This window comes from Lepisma saccharinum, chromosome 9 (assembly GCF_977018435.1).
Source record: "Lepisma saccharinum chromosome 9, izLepSacc3.1, whole genome shotgun sequence".
Taxonomy (NCBI): Eukaryota; Metazoa; Arthropoda; class Insecta; order Zygentoma; family Lepismatidae; genus Lepisma; species Lepisma saccharinum.
This window is the reverse complement of record NC_139237.1, coordinates 30,682,402-30,695,894: the sequence shown is the minus strand read 5'-3', so window position 1 is coordinate 30,695,894 and position 13,493 is coordinate 30,682,402. Positions and strand designations below refer to the sequence as shown.

Below are 13,493 nucleotides of genomic sequence, written 5' to 3'. Positions count from 1 at the left end.
CTTCGTTACATGGCGACGACGTTACCACATCGAGAAGGCTCCTAATGTTGTGTGTAGGAAATGAGCATGGCAGGTGTAATATAAAGAGTGTCAAAAAGAGGAGAAATTTTGAAACGGAGCTATAGGTGAAGAGAATAAATACTGCTAGAGATTTCATCATATCAGTAAATAGTGCAGAACATGCCATTACATAAATTACGTACCGCTGACGAAATGGGTAGGCAAGATCTTTAATATGACGTCCAGTAGATGGCCGTTTTCTAAGCAACGATTCCTGCAGTCATCGAGGAACATCCTTCATAGCTCAACGTAACATGGTTACAGGAATCTGCGAAATTGCCTTACAGCTCCTTTCGACTAGACATGTTACAATGGAAGAATAGCTCAGATTCCTGTGGACATGTTACGTGGAGCCATGCAGGATGTCTTTGAATATGTAGTCTTCTACTGAACACGATTATTATGTTCTAAAACTTTCCATCTCATCAGCGGTATGTAATTATGTAATGGTATCATCTACGCTATTCATTTCCATGATTAAATCATTTGCAACTATTTGCTTTCTTCACTTACACCTCCGTTCCAAACTATCCCGTGTTCTTAAGAAATCCTTTATTAATCAATCCTGCAATATTGACACACATCTCGTAAGAACGCTAATTTTATTACTTATAAATTATCTTAGAAGACACGAAGGTATATTATTTTAGTTATTTCTGTCACTTTCTGATATTTAACATGCTCTATCGGGCATCAGTAAAACCTGCAAAAAAAAAAGTGGACCGAGAGGTTATTGTCCTAGGCATCACAAGTAATTGGATAAGGATTTTTTCCCCTTGGGAGAGCAAGATATGAACCTTTCAAAAGTTAATGGTGGGGAAAATATTTGGAATTGTTCAATTTATTATAATTTAATTTTTAATTACATAATCATACTAGTATTATTAGTGTAAATTATCCTTTATTAGTAACGTCGTTACAAGTGAAATTTGTTTGAAAAATATATTAAAACAGGCAATTCTTTAATGTTTGTGTGTTCCATTTTGAGGAAGTGCAAAACGTGCGTGAATCTCTGAAACTTCAGTTTCATTTTGAAATTGGAAACCTGGAAAACAAAATCCACTCTTATTAAAATCAGATATAAAAGCTATAACGAATCATATTTAGTATTATAAATAACCAATTTCATATTTGTATTTTAAACATAGAAAGCGTGGAAAACTTCAAAACATATGTCACATTCAATTTGGCTAAGTCTACAGTCTCAGGAAATTTTGCTGGCAGCACTCCGACTAGAAAACGCTGCAAAAAATTGAATCTGCCATTCAAATTTAAGTTTGCTTCAGTAGAGAAAATAGCTTTAGTCACTATTCTTTTCACAGGATGATCAACGCAAGGTTATCAGTATTTGATATTTAATCACCATTGCTTAAATGTTGATTTTCTAACGGGAATAACCAGACATAATGATTTCATCCTTATATTGTGTACTCAAATCGCAATGAATAGCCTCAGTTATATTTCACCAACTTTATACATGTAATTAAATGTTATTGTGAGTGTGGGTATGTAAGTATATGCATTCGTGTCCCTTATTTGAACATATTTCACATTGTTTTCCTTACATGAGACGATATTTTATTAATTATTTTACATATTAATTTTTAGTTGTTGAATTTACTAATTTGTTTATTTCGGTAACAGTGGTGATCGTAGCTGAAAGTAATGCAAAAATTGTTGAGGTCAACAGCTTGTTGTAAAATCACTTGATGCATTCATAGGCTAATTGCATCTCCACGTACGTTTAAGTTGGAATCTCAAACATTATGCAACCTGACTGAAAAACAAGACGTTAATATTTTACCAGTGTACTCTTGAAAACACCTACAATAATGATGTAATAAGGTGTTGCATTATATGTTAATTATTTGCATCACAACATTCTAAAACTTTAGGTTCACCACACTCAATTATGGTAACTGCATATTCAAATAAATATAAAAAAAATAGATACAATTTCTACAATAAATTAATTTTAAAAAATATTTCAGAAAGGAATATACAAATTTACCAATGTTGTCTCATATAATCAGAACTAAAATTCCTCCCCACAAACTGAAGTAAAACAGAATAAATTCTTCAAAAATAGTAACACATGCAAAAGAAAAAAAATCTCGTAGTCGTTAGAAACATTTTCTTTTCTGCCATAAATATTTTTAAGACTATATTTTTGTACACTAAAGACTCATATTAAAAAAAAAAACTGAAGATTTAGTCAACTTTAGTACTTTTAATGACATCTAGTTGACCATTATAATTATTTGTTACATTTTTGTTTAACGAATAATGTATAATAGCTCTTACATTCTCACATGTTTATTTATTATTATTATTAGCCATAGTTTCACTTATTTTAACGTTAATAAGTATATATATGAGCTCAAAAATATATTAATGTTAGAATTATACATTTTTGAATTTTGCCTACTTCATCGTCGTTAAGTACAGAACTCTTTAATACTGATGTATCTACATGTGAAATAACAACAAGTTTAAGTTATATACATATATAAAACACAAGTTGTTTCATTAACCCTTAAGTCTCACTGTAGTGTTCTCGTGTGGTTTGTTAAAAGATCGATGTGTGAAGACAGAAAATTTTGCTACGTGTGACTGCTGCGAGGAGCGCAACATTTTCTTTGGCGTCCAGCGTCGTAGCATCCAGCTTCCTCTTTAGTCTTAAATTTTGGGGAAGGTGGAGGGGAGAGAAAAGGTAAGAGAATAATTAATATTTATTCAGTATTCAGTAACCATCCGAATGCATACCTTATGAGAGCTAACTGTGTTTGGGAAAAATCAGAACCATAGACATCGTTAGGGGGTGGGGGTTGCTAGCAGTTCCGTATGCTTTTTTCACTGCAAAAAAGCATTTCCAGTTTCCTACTATTCTCTTTATGTGAACAATTTATCGGGCGACCGGACCCATGAATATATTTTTGTTTTTTTTAGTTATTAAAGGAACTTTTCATCATTGAAATTTTGTCGAATTAAATTTTCCAGGGACAGAGAGTTCCATTCCAAACATTTGTAAATAGTGGCAGGCCGAAAGAGAAAATTTAGTATTATTATTTCTCCTAGCAAGCCAAATTTTCTAAGGAATGAAATTGCAGTCTTAATCCTTATATTATTAACAACGGGAATTAAAATTGACCCAGTCCGAATCGAAGAAAATACGCAAATACAAACCCATAAAAATCTTCGAAATTTCTTTAAATTAGTATGAATCCTTGCATATTTTTCTAAATTCCTAGCATTAATTGTTCTTTCAAACTATTTGAAAAAAAATGTATGCACAAATTTGTATTGTGCCTTTAAGCAAAACGCATTAGACCAAGTTCAGATTTTCATTCAGGAAAGTATAATGTTAAAGTTAGCAGACACTAATAAATAACTATTTTGTAGTTCAAGCTGGTTAAGGGCAGTTCTGTAGCAGAAAGACAAGGTAGATATTTAGTCCCTAGTGAGAGTGGAAATGTTTCAAAAGTCTTAAGAAAAATATGTTAGGACTTTCAATACTCCTTGGTCCTAAAGAGTAAGTAAATTATGTCAAAGAAATTATGTAGACATACTTGGTACCCTACCAACCTCCAAAGGTTTTCAGTACGTAATTATAATTGTCGAAGGTATATCTTAATTGTACATTTAGACAACAAAGGAAACGTTCATCCAAAAGTAATTGAAAAATTATCTAATTTATTTTTTGACAGCAGGATTTGTGTGGATGTAAATCATGACAACACGTTCTCTTTTTGTAATTAACTTTCCTTTTCTTTACATTAAGCATGAAACATATTACTTTTTCACCTTATTATATTAAAAGTATTTTGGATCAAAGGTATCAAGCTTTGTAGCACTAGTGTTCTTCTTTTAAATATAATATGCTCCTGAACTGGTTCAGTCAACAAGTGCTTCCTCTCAAAAAGGATCTGGACCTGTTGTATAGGCATGAAGTATCCTTTGAAGAGGATGGAAATTTAATATTTGATGTGCGCAAAGGAAAGCTCCTGGAAATTTGTGCGTGACTTTATATCTTCCAAGAAGGGCAAGGTCGGATAGGAACACAGGTAGCATTAATTTTTCTTTAAATCGTGCCAATTTAAGCTTTGCTTTACAGATTGGCAAAGAAACAATATACCACTCTGTTTACCCCGCTAAATAGTGATGGGAATATTGCTTGTGGAATTACGATGAGGGGGTTGTGGGTTTGATTCTTGGGAGTGGTCGTCGACGGGTAAGATATTTTTCGTAATCTTTTTATAATTTCTGAAATTGTGTGTATGCATGAAGGATAGTTCGGGAGCGGGTGATCGGAGGATGGTGATGGCGTGTCTGACGGTGTTGGAGGAGATGCTGTATAATCAGAGGCAACACTCAGAAAATGATCTAAATATTTGTCTAGATCTGTGTGGTGCGAATCATTCATCCATGAGGGGCGGCGGACGGGATTGTCGAAGGCCTAGCGTTAGAATATACAGTGTACAAAACATTTGAACAAAGAGAAGAAACATATTTCAGTGAGCAAGAGAAACGCAATTCCAATTTAAATTCGGCATTTCAATTGGAAGTGGATGAATGGTCGCTGAGTATCGGGTGAATAAAAGGCTGAATTTACTTCCAAACACCGTTCGCTCTCGAAAGGTTCAATGTCGCTGAAGTCGCCTTATTATGACGCCTCAGGTTATCGCCAATTGCATACTCTTGACTGATTGATTAGTTGGTTTGCTTTACTTTACTTAATTTTTTTTGCCACTTTTGGCTACTTTGCGAAGATAGGGATGATGGAATTGATGAATGGACATTCATAAACATCCATGCTCAGGCCGAAATCTGAACCCAGTATCCGGTCTTGTAGTGAGATGTACCAATTGCATACTATTTCTGTTTGCATGATTTTCAGTGTTCGCTCTGTCTCTCTAATCAATGTACACACACACACACACACACACACACAGACACACACACTCACGCACATGTACACACTGTGTGTGTACATATGGATAATTCCATGTCAAAGTAACGTTGAATTAAAATTTTGTAAAATTTTAAAACTTTTTAACCTTAATCTACTTGTGGGTTAACAATCTCTCTTTGTTTTGCATAAAAACTCAAGTATTATAATAAATTAAGTAGAATGTTAGGAGGTAATTTACATATAGTTCGTTTATTTAAATTTTTAATTATTTCTTTTTCTACTGTGTTACAACTGGTACATAAGAAGACAGTTAGTTTCTTATTTAACTTATCTATCTTCTACAGCACGAGAATATTAAAAGGTCAATTACCTTCTCTCCTTGTCTTACAGATTACCCACAAAAATTGAAAACCATTATTGATATTTGCACGAAGTGGATAATTTGTCATTCTCAGTCTGGTGCTCTCTAATAGTGTGCAATACAATTAGCAGGTTCTCTGCAGTGGGCAGCGGACTGAAGCACGTCCATAGAAAAAACAGCATTTGATCACGCTGAAATAGCAAGCTCTGTCCAGGGAGAGCTCAAGATAAATTTTTCACCTGTACGAGGGGAATTTTTGACGGCACCTCCATAATACTTTCCACTCCCAATGAAAACCTTGATCATGTTACTGCTAATAAGTATTATTTTTAAACATTTTAAGAACTACTGGAAAATTGTTGATTGTATACGTAAATGCATTTATATAATACCTGCATGATAATATCAAAATAACAATAATGGTACAAATAAAAAAAAGGGCAGTATTGAGCATTTTTACATTCTTGAGTACCTCTTTGTTGGAACCTAACAATTGACTGTATATCTGAACATACTCAGCATGAAATCCACTTTTATATTTCCTTTGGATCCATTATTTTTTTATATACATATCATACATGTTACTAACTTTCTCCACTACATTATTTTCAGTAAAACCACACTTTTTCTCTTACAATAAATTTATGTTAATTTACTCTGAGTTTCCATCTGTTTTTTTTTTTTTTTTGGAAACTTCTCTCTTTCCATTTCTTATAATTGTTTCCAATATGAAACATACGGTTGTAACAAACTTAAAAAAAATAGCCACCCTTTACCAAAATTAAGACTTTTGCGCTATTCACCGAAGGCACATAGATTTGGCCCCCACCGAGGATCCCGCCTGATGCAGTCGCTCAGCCCTTCATCCGCCACTGGCGCTGTAGACATCACGCTCTTGTGCGTGAGTTCACCTCCTCTCACGTGCGTCTTTCTTATCGACAACAGACAATATCATTTCATGAAGTTTGGTTCATGTGATTGTTCTTGATGGAGTAGCCACTGTAACTAAAATGCTCAGATAGTCTCACACTCGAAATTCATTTGTGTGCTTATAATAAGTTAGATGAAATGAGGTAGGGCGAAACGGGCATGGACTCTTTACACGCTAATAACTAAAATATAGTTACATTTTACAATTTTACCTCACACTGTTAAAAGATACAAAATCTGCAGAGTGATTCCTTGACAGTAATAGACCAAATATATTACATTGTCATATGATGGATTTAAATGTATATGCTCACCTACATACCCATACCCGTGCAATACAGAGGTGCGCAACAATGTTCATCACCTTCACTCTGTAATTGTACGGAAAAATGTATTTTCAGTTTCGGCTTACTAAAATTTTAATCACTGCTAATTATCTAATTGAATTCTCTAAACTTATGTAGTACTTTTAAGATATATTTCTTATATTTCTATGACTACTATTATTAAATTTCTTAGTTATTAAAGTTATGTAAAATTATTGAAATAAATTAAGTTTGAATCTTAATATTTAAAATTTGTTTTCTATATTTATTAGTTGTAAGTTTGCGTACACACGAAATTTGAATATATTAGTACAGGGACTTGCACAAGGAACCCTAAACACATTATTAAAAATTACTATGAACCTCTTCATTAAAAATTAAAAATAATGATTGGCATACAAAGTGTGAACATTCAAGAAACAAACAATTCAGTACAATTATAAAACAAGGAGCGTTTGGGTTAAGATAGTGCCATAAATCGCATGGTGTTGCTGTGCCTATTTGCCCAGCATGTTCTGCTCATCGGACATCTGACCATGCTAAAGGAACATTCATCGATTTAGAAACTACCATCAACATGGGACATTGCCATTCGCAGATTGAACACTCTAACATGTGCATCAAGATTTGATCATGTTTGAACACATCTTTGCACACAACCCACACATGGTTAGTGGAGGCTTTATACAGCTTTGATAATTATAGGTTGCAGACGGGGCTTAGCTCCTCAAAACTTCCTCGGAAAGACACATCAACCTCTTGCACTGTAGATTCTGATTATGCCTGATATTGATCATTCACTTCATTTCCAGTTACCGGAAGAAATACATACTCAAACTGGCGTTGTGAATTATGTGCATATATTCCGTACGTAACGAAATGACAGAACGAATGCTGCAGAAGGCCAATTGATTGATACCTTTACCCGTATATTTTTGTGTGTTTTAACACCTGTGATTGTGAAGTACATTAGTATATCAAGCAGAAATTAGCTGCCATTATTCAAATGCAATGAAATAATTGCTTGTATGTTTGTCCAAACAAAAGCCTGTCAGTTGAACCCTATTGCAGCATTTGACCATAAATAAGAAAATATTGATTGATTTGTTATTTTAAGTCCACTTTATGCACAGAAACGCTAATCGGGACTGCACCTTCAGTTTATAGTGCGATCCTAACCACTATGTACTTTAACCGGGTATCGAACCCCCGACCCCTTGATTTCAAGGCAATGACGCTACCACTGTACCATCGGGAGGCCTATAAATTTGAAAATGAGATCCCAAATAGCAGCAGCGTGCTGGTAGTGTCCGTGCACACATAATGGAAGGAATGCTGTCAAACATTTGAAAGCAGAACTTTGGATGGATTATCATAATCAATTTAATCTTCGTTCACAACGCCATTTTTTAATGTTCGTGTTTCTGATGTATCTTTTTGCGCAACGGTAAGGAATTAAGGCTGGATTTGATTTTCATTTTCAAGATTTTTGGTACGAAATCTTGTTATACGTAAATAAGTTATGACGTTATAATTGTTAGATTATGACGTTATACTGGATAAATGAAAATGAGATCACATCTAAAAAAACTACATCTGTTTCTCAGCATATCGTAATTTCTACTTCTTATTAAATTATTTTCGTTGAAAACTATAAAAATGTTGCTTTGTTGAAAGAATAAACAATGAATTCGAGATAGGAAAAGTGTAAAGGTGCAACTATTCTAACAGGGGTTATTTCACATTTCATGGATACGGTGTTGCTTTCATTCATGCAGAGATGATGTAAAATTTATTTATAGTTGCTTCTAATTACTACACTGTCATATTTCTACAATTCTGCAGAATTTTATGACTTGTTGAGTGTAACAAAACGGTTTAAGGAAAGCCAGGAATTGTAATTACTAAGGCAATAGAGTGTCAAATTTTACATTTTCAGAATGGAGAAAAATTCCGGGGAAAATGTTTGAAAAATTATATATCCAAATACTACACTTGTGGGAAAGCTCATCTTCATTTGGAAGCAGGATAGAGTAGATGATTATTCTTGTAGCCCCTCACTCATTCACCCACTATTATAAATTAATTGTAAAGTAGACATTCAAGATGAAGACGGGAGGTGATAAACAAATCTCATTACTCTATCTGGAACGACCACAATAGACTTTAGGATCACATTCGTTTCTTTTTTAAGTATGTGTATTTCTTTTATACCATGAAATTGATCACACAAGTAGGAAGATTAACCTCGCAAAATTGATACAGGCTGAATTATTGTCTTGCCGCACCCTGTGGTCTAGAGGTTAGGACATCGCGCTGTGACTCCAAGGGTCCCGAGTTCGAATCCCGCTCGGGCTTGTTTGTTTGTGAATGTCCATTTATACATTTCATCATTTCATCACTCATCCCCATCTTCGCAAATTAGCCAAGAAGGACAATAAACTAAATCAATCAATCAATCAATTAATGTCTTAAGAGATTCCTGATTAATGGTTCTTCGTCGCAAAGTCACATAGCAGAATTTGCTGTGTTGATGAAAGCTGGTTGACCCTCGAGGTGGAGTGTATAGCAATGCGTCATACGATAATTTTCTTTCATGTCACGGGCATGAGAACGTTTTGGAATTTTTTAAGAATGGTCAAATCGGGTAACCTGTCTCTGGAAGTGAGGTCTATTTTCAAGGGTGTGAAACTGGATAAAACTTTCAACAGAGAAAGGGAAGGAAACTTTATAGAAAAGAGTTACAGAGATGAACAAACATAATAAAAATGAAACAAAACATAATAAAAATGAAACACAGAAACTAAGGGAGAGATACAGGATAGAGGGGATTACATGTTTCCAAGTTTAAAGTTACTGGCATAATTTGGTGAATTTGGTGATTTGAACCTGCAACGTTTCGTTCTTGACAAAAAAGTAAAATAAGGAGTCCATCCATCCTTTTTTATGAAATACCCTTAGCTGTAGTATCCCCCGTTTCTTTTACTTCTTTCCCTCAAGTTTTACATTCCTGAGTTTTTCAAAATTTTCAGTTTTTCTCCTTTGGACAAACAAAAATATAAATGATTGCAGAATCGTCATTTATAGCGACATTTCAGATCTTGATGTCGTTCGAGGTCATCGATGACCGGGAGGGCATGAACAGTAAGGATTGATTACGATAGGAGGTTAGGGAGGGGGAGTGGAAAAAGACATCCTGGATATTGGAATGCATGTTGTATGTCTTTATATTTACGGGAATCAGGTGATATTACTAAAGGCCTATCTGAGATTCGTTAACCCAGAACAGGCGCGCGGGACACATATGTAGACCAACAGATTTGTTTGACACGCAATGCCATCTGATGAGTCTTTTCTTTCTAAGTTTTAAGTGTGCTTACACACTTCTAAGTGTTAGGTACTCTGCGTTGTTAGGGTCAGGGCTACATAATAGCCCACGCGCCAATTCGTGTTATCGAGGGAGAAGAATACAAACCATCATTTCCAGTGGTAAACTATGTATTCTGCAATGGTTTGACGACAGCTCGGAAGCTGAAGACGTTATTACAAATGATAATGATGATGGAGAATAAGATGACGTCATTCAGGACAATCGCTAAAGGATAATGTAGAGGATATTGATCAGAACAATCACCTGACATCCAGTAATGAAAATGGAACCGATTTGGGAAGATATTTTCTTGCCAAAGAGAATTTAAATTAAATAAAATACATCCCTGGAAACTCCAACGTCCACACACGATCACTCAATATAGTTTTTCGCTTGCCTGGAGTAAAACGGAAAAAGAGAAACCCAGTCGGAACTGTAGTGTTTTGAACTTTTTCACAACAGTAACATTTTGTAAATTATCACGGTTTGTACTATTATTTATATTGATCTAGTGGAAAAAGGTATCTTCATTGGGATGCGAGAAACGCAGTACAAGTAGATATGCACGCATTCTTTGGTATTCTGCTACAGTGTGCTTACCTTTCATTCATTCAAGAAAGTAAGACTTTATTTTGGACTGTAAATTTTACTTTTAAATTTCTTTCTAAAACATTTTTTGTGTGTTTTTGTATTTTGTTTGTGTGTTTGTGTTTGCTCGACTGGACTTTTGGAATCCGAATGGGCGATTTTGGTTTCAAAATTTTCCTCTTCATTCGAAAAACTGCTGTGATATTCCATGATCTGAAAAATTAAATCAGCTTAGAATTCCTTCTAGAGCTAACTAACTAACTAACTAACTCTCTAGCCTTCTTAAACCCGAAGGTTCATGGCTGCAGCAACACAGGCCTTCCATCTGTCCCTATCTTCAGCAAGATCTATATACTCTTTTCCATCCCTACCGATTTCCTTTAGGTCCATCTCAACGTTGTCCCTCCATCTTCGTCTTGGCCTTCCTACAGGTCTCTTACCATCTGGTTTCCCAACAAGAATCCTGTAAACTCCTCTTTCCTCTCCCATTTGTGCCACATGGCCTGCCCACCTAAGTCTTCTTGATTTAATTATTCTAATAATATCTGGACATGAATACAAATTATGTAGTTCTAAATTATGTAACCTTCTCCACTCACCTGTCTCCTCATCCCTTTTAGGTCCAAATATTTTCCTAAGGATCTTATTTTCAAATACTCTCAATTTATGTTCCTCTTTAAATGTAAGGGACCAAGTTTCACACCCATATAGTACTACAGGCAAAATTACTGTTTTGTATATTTTAACTTTTACTTTCTTAGATATTAAACGAGAAGACAAAAGTTTATGAAGAGAGAAGTAACATGCATTTCCTGAATTAAGCCTACTTTCTATTTCCTCTTTAATATAATTTTCATTTGTTAATATTACTCCTAAGTATTTGAATTTGGAAACTGTTTCAAACGAGTTGTTATCAATAATTAGATTTTGATTATTACCTAACACTTGGTTTCGGCCTGTAAGCATATATTTAGTTTTCTCTTTGTTAACTTCCAAACCTATCTCTTTAGCAGTTTTGAAAAATATTTTAGCATTATTCTTAATTGTATTTATATCATCCCCCAGTAAGTCTACATCATCTGCATATGCTAACAACTGAGTCACACCATTTAATTTTAGTCCTTCTTCAGTTTCTTTTACCTTCCTAACAGCATATTCTAAGGCAAAATTAAAGAGCAATGGAGATAATGCATCTCCTTGTTTTAACCCATCATGAATTATAAATTTGTCAGACATATTATTACCCACACGAATTTTACTTTCTGTTTCACTGATGCATATTTTTATCATACGAACAAGCTTCTTAGGTATTCCAAACTCTACTAATATATTATATAATTTATCTCTTTTGACCGAATCATATGCTTTTTTGAAATCAATGAATAGTTGATGGACATTTTGATTATATTCCCACTTTTTTTCAAGTGTCTGTCTGATGTGAAAAATTTGATCTGTAGTTGATCTGTTACGTTTAAATCCACATTGATAATCACCTATAATTTCATTAGCATATGGTGTTAGTCTTGTTAAAAGAATGTTAGACAATATTTTGTATGTTGTTGAGAGTAGAGAAATTCCACGGTAATTATTGCAGTTCATTTTATCACCTTTTTTAAACACAGGAACAATTATGGATTCTTTCCACTGTTGAGGGATTTCTTCTTTATTCCATATTAAACAAATTAATTTATGAATTTGACATATTAATGAATTTCCACCATATTTAATTAACTCAGCTGGTATTAAATCAATGCCAGGTGCTTTGTTATTCTTAAGCCTTTTAATAGCATCTTTAACTTCAGTCAAGTTAGGTTCTGGAACTAAAGGTTCTGTTGTGTGTATTTCATTTACTTCTGATTTATCTCCTACATGGACATTTAAAAGGTCATTAAAGTAGTTCTTCCATCTGTTTAGAATATCGCTTGGGTCAGCTAGAAAATCACCGTCTTTATCTTTTATCAAGTTTACTTTAGGTTGCCACCCCTTTCTATACTCATTTACACCTTTATATAAATCTCTGATATTTTTATTTTTGCTGTTTGTTTCAATTTCGTTAATTTTGCTTTTCAAGTATTCTCTTTTTTTACTTCTAAACGTTCGGTTAACTTCTCGCTTTATTCTATTATAATTGCTTAGATTTGTATCATCAGAGTTATTTAACCACCTAAGTCTAGCCTGATTTCTTATTTCTATTAGATTATGACATTCATTATCAAACCATGGCTTACTTTTTGTTGGTTTATGGTATCCTATAGTTTCTTTAGCTGCTGATTCTATTGCATTACGTATGTGCTCCCAATTCTTATTTACGTCTCTTTCATTTATATTTTCATCATCATTTAAATCCTGCAAAACCTCAAATCTATTTGACAGTTTAATTTGGTAATATTTCTTAATTCTTTCATCAGTAAACTTTCCTGTATCAAATTTTATAACTTTTAGATTTTGTTGCTTATGATTTATCACTGAGAGTCTTTCTCTTAATTTAGCAATTACTAAATAATGGTCACTGGCACAGTCAGCACCTCTATGTGTACGAACGTCAATTATACTAGTATGCCTTCTCTTATCAATGAGAATATGATCTATCTGATTATGAGTTTTACCATCTGGAGAAGACCAGGTATATTTATGGATATCTTTATGTTTAAAAGTGGTACTTTTCACAATTAAATTCTTTGAGGTTGAAAAAGTAATCAATCTTATACCATTATCATTACTTAATTCATGAAGACTTTCTTTACCAATCGTGGGTTTAAATGTATCTTCTTGGCCAATCTGTGCATTACAGTCACCTAACAGAATTTTCATATCATACTGAGAAAATTTATCAAAGATCTGTTCTAACTCTGTATAAAAATCATCTTTAGTATTATCATCTTTATCTTCCGTTGGTGCATGTATGTTTATTAAAATAATTTTACACCACCTACCCTGTAAAACTGC

The 13,493-nt window shown here is 33.8% G+C and overlaps 1 long non-coding RNA gene across 3 annotated transcripts in view; it reads right to left on the bottom strand.

The window, feature by feature from the left end:
• Positions 1-941: 941 nt before the first annotated feature.
• The window catches only part of LOC145991982 (uncharacterized), a 272,221-nt gene continuing 259,669 nt past the window's right edge, over positions 942-13,493 (bottom strand). For all 3 annotated transcript variants that reach the window (XR_014442116.1, XR_014442115.1, XR_014442114.1), the window contains 2 exons: positions 6,578-6,634; positions 942-1,105 (listed from right to left, as the gene is read on the bottom strand). This is a non-coding gene — a long non-coding RNA (uncharacterized LOC145991982). The remainder of the gene's footprint in view (positions 1,106-6,577; positions 6,635-13,493) is intronic.